Source organism: Arachis hypogaea, chromosome 11, assembly GCF_003086295.3.
Source record: "Arachis hypogaea cultivar Tifrunner chromosome 11, arahy.Tifrunner.gnm2.J5K5, whole genome shotgun sequence".
In the NCBI taxonomy this organism is placed as follows: Eukaryota; Viridiplantae; Streptophyta; class Magnoliopsida; order Fabales; family Fabaceae; genus Arachis; species Arachis hypogaea.
In genome coordinates this window covers 129,397,936-129,404,413 of record NC_092046.1, presented here as the reverse complement: position 1 = coordinate 129,404,413, position 6,478 = coordinate 129,397,936, and positions in this window count along the sequence as shown.

Sequence of the window (6,478 nt, the reverse complement as noted above, 5' to 3'; positions counted from 1 at the left end):
ACAGCCTCGTAAGTACACGTCGAATGCAGCTCATGTGTTGGAACTTGAGTCGGTTGAGTTGAGGGAGAACTTGACTTTCCAGGTGACACCGGTGAGAATCGACGGCACTAGTGTGAAAAAGCTATGAGGAAAGAAAGTTCAGTTGGTTAAAGTTGCTTGGGAGCGAGCAGGAGTTAAAGAGCATACCTGAAAATTGGAGAATGAGGTGCGTTGGCAACTTGTTGGATTGGTAATGCTGAAAGTAAGATGCTTCGTGGGGAATATATATATATATATATATATATATATATATATATATATATATCGCGTGGTTTGGATTTTCGAGGGCAAAAATCTTTTAAGGAGGGGAGGATATAAGAACCGAAATTTTCATGAATAAAATTATTTAAATGCCCAAATTAAATTTCGAAAAGTTAGGATGAGAATTTGGGGATTTAAATATGATTTTCAGACTCAATAGGTCCTTCCGAGTCAGAAAATGTGTTTTCTGCGAAAAACCGTAAAAATCACGAACCGGCAGTTGAACCGGTAGAACCGGTTCAAGTCTGCTCAGTGCTGCACGAGAAGCAGTGAAAATAGCCGAAAACCTTAGAAAAATATTAGAGATGAAAAACGGGGCGTTAGTGTTAAAAGTTTGTCCCGAAGTTGGGTCAAACGGGTTAAAAACGCTAACGGGTTGAACCGGGCCCAAGTTGGGCCCAAGTCCAACATATATAAGAGTTCATTAATGAACCCAAACTCTCATAACACACTCAAACACACACACACACTCAGCTGAAGAGAAGGGGAAGAAGAGAAACCCTTTAGCACTATTCACTTCAATCTTTCCAAGCTAATATCTTGAGCTACGGTGCTCCGATTTGCGTGTCGTCAGCGGCTACGCGTTTCTTGTGAAGAGCTCTACAAAACCCATGGAAGAAACTGGTAAGAAAAGTTCGAAATCTTCCCAGTTCCTCTATTCTAAATTTCGGGTTTTTAGGGTTTTGGGTTAAATGAGTTTTTGTGATTTTAGATGTTTAGGTTTGCTCTAATCCTTGCTTAGCATTGGATTTTTGCTATCAAATCTATTGAAAAAGGTAAAAACCACTAAACCCTTGTGATATTATGTTTAAAAAGAACCCTAGGTTGATTTTGTGGTGATTTATATGTGTATAGCTTGATTATTATGAGTTTGGAGCTTGTTGGTGCTTGTTGGAGTTACATTGGTGGTTGGAATTTGGTTGAAAGCTCATTTGGTTCATAAAAGGAATTAGCCAAGGTATGGTTTCAGTTTCCTCTATGTAGTATATAATATTTATGGACACTTAGGCTAGTGACCCATAGGATAGGATTGGATTTGAATAGTTGATGAGTTGTTGGATGCTATTGTATGATGATGTATGATGAAATGATGATTTTTGAGTTTGGTATTGATAATTGATAGTGGTATGATGAGGATGAATGATTTGTGAAGTTGGGGAGTGAATTATGTTGATAAATGTGATATTGATGTTAATTGATTGGGAATATATTAATGAGGTTTGATTATATGTGATATATTAATGTGGATATTGAGGATGAGGAAAGGTGGAGAAATATGTAGTAAGCTTGGTGCAGTATGCCATAGAGTGTTAATTTTGATGAAAATTGGTGTTTGGAATGGTTTAGTTTGATTTTGGTTGTGGTTTATAAAGAAATTGAGGAAATTGTGATTTTGGGTAAAAGTTGAATTTTGGTGAAATTTGTCTAATCATAACTTTTGCCTCGATTTTCAAAATTGGTTGAAATTTATTTAGAATTAAAGATCTTTGAAAACCCTTTTAATCAATATAAAGTTTTTGAAATTTAGAATTTTGTAGAGGAAGTTATGATCATTCAAAGATGGTGTTGAAAATCTGAAATTCTGCAAAGTTACAGAATTTTATGTTTTCTGGTGTGTGCGCACGCACACTCTGCGAAAATTGTGACCTGTGCGTCCGCACACGGAGAGGTAGACAGTCTGCTTGCAGTGCTGGCACAACTTGTGCGCGCGCACACCAATGGGAAATTGCAACCTGTGCATACGCACAAACCTGTGCAAACGTACACGTTGAGGAGGCCAGTCTGTTGGGGGTGCTGGCACAGGTTGTGCGAGTAAATAGACCTTTTGAGTTTTGACGCTTGTGCGTACACAACTTTTAAAAATTTCCTGGCGTGCGCACGCACACCCCTGTGCGAACGCACACGCCATGTTTCTCAAATTTTACTTTGATTTCAACTATTTCACCTTCCCGACAAGGTTGTAAGCTTCTATAACACCTTTTTAAGACTTTTGGGCACATTTTTGGATACTCAAATATAGGAAAAGATTTAAGGGTTTTAGACGCTATTATTTGGGAATTTAGAAAATGGAGGACTAGGCTTCTAGCGTACTGAAGGTGGTTCAATATTATGTGATGAATGGTTGATGAATGAGGTGAGGATTAAGGAACTATTGAGTTCGGAACTGTAATGTGAATGAACAGTGGTTAAGAAGAGTCGAGGACTCTGAATGAAGTGATGGATCCATCTTGTACTAAAAATGTTTTTGAAAACCACTGCACTACTTTTTCATTGAGATTATGAGACGCTATGTGCCCGGCAGGGGCCGAGGTTGGATCCCACTTGTCGAGGTAGCGGCGGTGGCGTAAGGGCGGTGGTTCGTCTCGCTTGCGCTTAGATGTGAGGTCAGTGGCAATAGATCCCGCTCACATCCCTTCGAATCATCAGAGCGTACAGGCGCAAAACTCTAGATAGTGATCCGAGCACTATATCTCGGGGGTTCCCACACCATGAATCCAAAGGGCAACATCTCCATAGAGATGTGTTGGGTTGGCAGTTGAACCGACAATGTGATATCACAGCCAGTAGGACAGGCATTCATGTGTATTTTCTATCTGTTTGTATGATTTGCCGACTTGATATTGTTTTCCTATCTGTATAACATGTCTAATTGCTATTTGAATTAATTGCTATATATGCTTCTATCTGTGTTTTACTTATGTTGTATATATTGTGTTTTCTACTGGGATTGAGGAGGTTCGAAAGGCGGTGGCGATGGGATCACATGGAGGATCGGTTGGTGAAGGCTGTGGGACAGCGGTGTTTGATTAGATTAGAAATCCCCTAAGATATATTACCCTTTTATGGTGCTATGGTTTTAAGTTTTGTTAAGGTTTTACCTATTATGCTTATTTGGTTTAGAATGCTTTAAGCTTGAATTCTTGTGATAGATATGGAGTCTAGGATTGCCTTTGGCATCCCGGGGTCTTATATTCTACATCACTGGGCACTGTTACCATACTGAGAACCTCCGGTTCTCATACCATATTTCTGTTGTTGTTTTCAGATGCAGGTCATAACCCACCATGGTAAGTTGTCTGGTTGGTGACAGAAGCGGAGGATCTGGGTACTCCTTTTGGGTCTTTTGATTTATTTTGAATTATGTCTCTCACTTTTGTATTTTGTTTCGCCTAGAGGCTTGTATCTGAGAGAACAAAACTTGTATAAGCTGTTTTTACTGTTTGGGTTCATGTATTGTCTGTATATGGCTAGTCGGCTTAAACTCCGCGAGCTGTGGCTAGCGTCTTATGATATTATACTATTATACTATGATATTTTGTTATGTCATACCTATTCCTTGTGCCTTAAGTTAGTAGCTTCGCTAGTACGTTTTGCGTGTTTCAAATCCTGTCTTTGAGCTATATCCTTCATCGAGCTTCTAGATATTATTAATTTCTTCTATATATTATATGTATAAGCTTAGAACTGTCGTAACCTTTGATTAATCTTTACTTTACGACGCAAGGTAAGGCTTAGGTTAATTAGGGTGTTACAATATATATATATATATATATATATATATATATATATATATATATATATATATATATATATATATATATATATACTCCGGTTAGCCTTAACTTCGCAGGTTGAGTTTGGAGCTTGATATCTGTATTTTTGGAACTCTAGTGTGTGTGTGTGTGTGTGTTATCTTCCCTTTTTATCTCGTTAAGGCTCCTAAATATGAATTCTTTCAACTATATTTATGTATGTGACTTAAGCGTAAGACTCTGTGTGGTAGGGTATTACAAAGGACATCCCTTATCTTGTCAGGGGTGATCTTGATTCCCCCGTACCATGTATCTAGGGAGTTATTATATAAATCAAAAGAATTGTCTAGTTCTCTTAGCAGTTTATAGGTCACATTTAATCTTGGGATATGTTTCATCGCACCAAATCCCAATTCTTCGACGATAGCTTTCTTTTCATCACTCATCTTGCTGAATATTTCAGATATGAATCTTGTTGAACACCTCAAATCATGAGTTTTTTGTAAATAAATAAAAATTGTTAGCTAACTATATTTATACAACAATAATGAAGTTGTTTTAATATACTGATGTCTTCTTTTTTGTGGTGTTCTTCTCAGCAATTTTTTTATTATCATTTTTTTAAGGAATAAAGTAGAATTATATTAATAGATAATAACACAATATTTAACTCATGAAAATCAGTTAACTATGCACAATATGAAACTAGAAGTACTACAACAACATTCTATGGCCTAATTACACCAAATTCAGGACAAAAGCACCAATTACACCTCAATTTAGTCAAAATGAACCGAAATCACATATTGATTATTTGCCACAAACTCAGTTTAAAAGATGCAAATCACTCAAACATGCACAAAAACACATAAAAATTACTCAAACATGCATAAAATGACAACATAATCACGATAACAACTTTCTATGGTCTAATTACACCAAATCCAGGACAAAAAAAAAAACTAATTACACCGTAAATCAGTCAAAATGCACCAAAAGTAATTATTAATTGCTACACAAAAATTCAGTTCAAAACATTCATATTGCTCAAACATGAAGAAAAACACATGCATCGTTTTTAAACATGCACAAAATGACACTAGAAGTACTACAACAATATTCTATGACCTTGTTACACCATATCCAGGATAACAACACCAATTGCACATCAATTCAGACAAAATACACCAAATATTCTCATTGATTACTCCGCAATAATTCAATTCAAAAGATGCAAATTACTCAAACATGTACAAAAACACATTCAAATTCCTAAAACAGATGCAATATAGGTTAAACGATACGAGAAGTACTACCACAATATTCTTACATCGACATAGCACAGTTATTGCAAAATAAACAATATAATGAGAATAGTAATATCTACTTTATCGTGAGAACACAAAATGAATCTACTAAAAAAACAGAAATATGACTATTAGTGTTTTGCTATCGAATTTGCGAAAGAGAAAAGTGAAAAAAAAACCATGGACGATCAATTTCTGAGTTGCTTGAATAATGTTTCGTCTTCTCTTTCTGTGTTTTTTGGTGAAAATTTGGAATGTAATTTCGAAATTTTCTTCATTTTCGCAAATATTTTGAGAGATTTTTGAGAAATTTTGAGCGTCATTTGAATTTTTTTTGTTTCAATTTTGATCGAGAAAGATGAAACATTTTTTATATTAATGTTTGCGCTAATGAACAGTTTGTACAAGCGCATGTTTACATGTTTTGTATTGTGAAGTTAGTTTTTGTTGAATTCGGGCTAACTTGATTGGATTTGGATGCTAAAAAGGTTTGTATATGTAGAATTTGGATCCTTTAAATTTTGAATTTTACTTTAGAGAATAAAGTGTGATCTCTCATTATTTATTAGGGTAAAGTATATTTTTTGTCCCTAAAGTTTACTAAAAGTTTCAAAAATACCCCTAAATTTTAATTTGTTTCAATTTTATCCTTAATGTTTCCGATTTGCATCAATTTTATCCTTATCTTCAAAATTTTTGGTCAAACTATGGTCAACATTAATTTTTTCCAATAACACCCTCCAAACCCTATTCTCTTTCATCATCATCCCCAAACTCACTCAGTAACATTCTCATCCCTCACTCCCTCTCCGATTGTCTCTTCTACCGTGTAGTCTACCTCCAGAAGAACTCCCTCTCCAGCCACCTCCCTCCGCCGCTCCTCAACCTCACCAACCTAACCTCGCCAACCTCCAACTACTCAACCTTGCTCACAACCTCCTCTCCGGCACGCTCTACCCCCCTCCCTCCTTTCCCCTTCTTTCTTCTTCTTTCTTTTTCCTCCATCCTCCTCCGCCACTGTTTCCCCCCCCCCCCCCGCGCCACCACACGACGCCGCCACCGTCCAACCGCACCCCCCCTTCAACCAGCAACACCACCCCTTTCCCCCCTCCCTTCCCATACCCCATCACTCCTTCCTTCCCCCTGCCGAACAGCCGCACCGCTGTGCCCACCACCGCCAGCTGCCATGCTTACCACCTCCCAACATGATTTCAATGAAGATGATAAAGGTAGAATCTTTTTGTTGAAATCTTTGAGACCATGCTTGAAGATACGGTACCCACAAAGAAGAGAAAGTAATTGAGAATCAGAAGGGACATGTACCTCTTATTTGTTATG